Genomic DNA, 1,622 nt, shown 5'->3' with positions numbered 1-1,622 from the left:
ACTGTTATAGAGCAGGTCTGCACAATATGGCAATTGTAAAGGGCCATTTTTAAAAAACTTCTACGGGCCACTCCTCCTCCCTCCTTGATCAAGAAGACAGACCAGGGAAGGGCCAACCAGCAAAGGAGAAGCCAAACCCCCTTTGCAGGCTTAAGGTAAAGGTAAAGGTTTTAAGTCTAGTTGTGTCCAACTCTGGGGGTTGGTGCTCATCTCCATTTCTAAGCCAAACAGCTGGCATTGTCCATAGACACCTCCAAGGTCATGTGACTCACATGACTGCATGGAGCTCTGTTACTTTCCTGCCAGAGTGGTACCTATTGATCTACTCACATTTGCATATTTTCGAACTGCTAGGTTGGCAAAAGCTGGGACTAACAGTGGTAGCCCACCCCACTCCCCAGATACGAACTGCAGACATTTCAATCAGCAAGTTCAGCAGCTCAGCAGTTTAACCCTCTGTACCACCTCAGCTTAAAGGTCTCCAAAGAAGAAGCCTCACCACACTCCGGGGCAGAGAGTTCCACTGCTGAACAGCACTCACAGTTAGTAAGTTCTTCCTAATGTTCAGGTGGAAGTGGTTGTTCTGTGTTCTAGTCTCCAGGTCTACAGAAAATAAGCTTGCTCTCTCCTCCCAGTGACTTCCCCTCACATATTTATGCATGGCCTGCCATCACGTCTTTTCTCCGCCTTCTCTTCTGCAGGCTACATATGCCCAGCTCAGTGTTCCAGGTGTGGTCTGACCAAGGCAGAATAGAGGGGTAGCATGACTTCCCTGGATCTAGACACTATACTCCTATTGATGCAGGCCAAAATCCCATTGGCTTTTTAAGCTGCCGCATGACATTGTTGACTTATGTTTAACTTGTTGTCTACGAGGACTCCAATATCTTTTTCATGCATACTGCTATCAAGCCAGGCACCCCCCGTTAGGTATCTGTGCATTTCATTTTTTCTGCCTAAGTGGAGTATCTTGCATTTGTGCATACAAGAGTGTATGCAAAATTGGAAAAGACCTCTATTTATTTCAATAGGTCTGCTCTGGGGTATGTTTTGACCTGGGAGGCTTACATCACTTTCTAGGTGAAAGTAATGTAATGGCTTCAAAGTCCAACTGATTTTTTATTTTAAAAATATATGGCTTTGTTCAAATCTGTAGTACATTAACAACATTCACATCTGGCAGAAAGTATAGCTTTCATGCTGCTTTAGACATTACAGGGAAGATGGGTTCTGCATATGGTATCCCTTATCTGAAATGCCTGGAACCAGAAGTTCTTTGGATTTTGGGGTTTTTTAAATCCAAATTTTGGAATTTTTGCCTATCTTGGAGATAGGAATCAAGCCTAAACACATACTTCATTTGTGTTTTATATACACTTTATACACATCGCCTGAAGGTAATTTTTATACAAATATTTTTAATCTCTGCATGAAACAAAGTGAGTGCATACTGAACCATCAGAAAGCAAAGATGCCACTATGTTAGCCATGACTTTGGAGCAGGCCCATAGCCAGGATTTTGATTTGGGGGGGGGGGGGGAGGGCTGGGATTTTGGTTTGGGTGGGAGGGGGCGGCTGAGTCTGAATGAGAGAGGATCTATCCTAGCAAACTTTTTGTAGCA

Source organism: Anolis carolinensis, chromosome 4 (genome assembly GCF_035594765.1).
Source record: "Anolis carolinensis isolate JA03-04 chromosome 4, rAnoCar3.1.pri, whole genome shotgun sequence".
Taxonomy (NCBI): Eukaryota; Metazoa; Chordata; class Lepidosauria; order Squamata; family Dactyloidae; genus Anolis; species Anolis carolinensis.
This window is presented reverse-complemented; position numbering follows the sequence as displayed.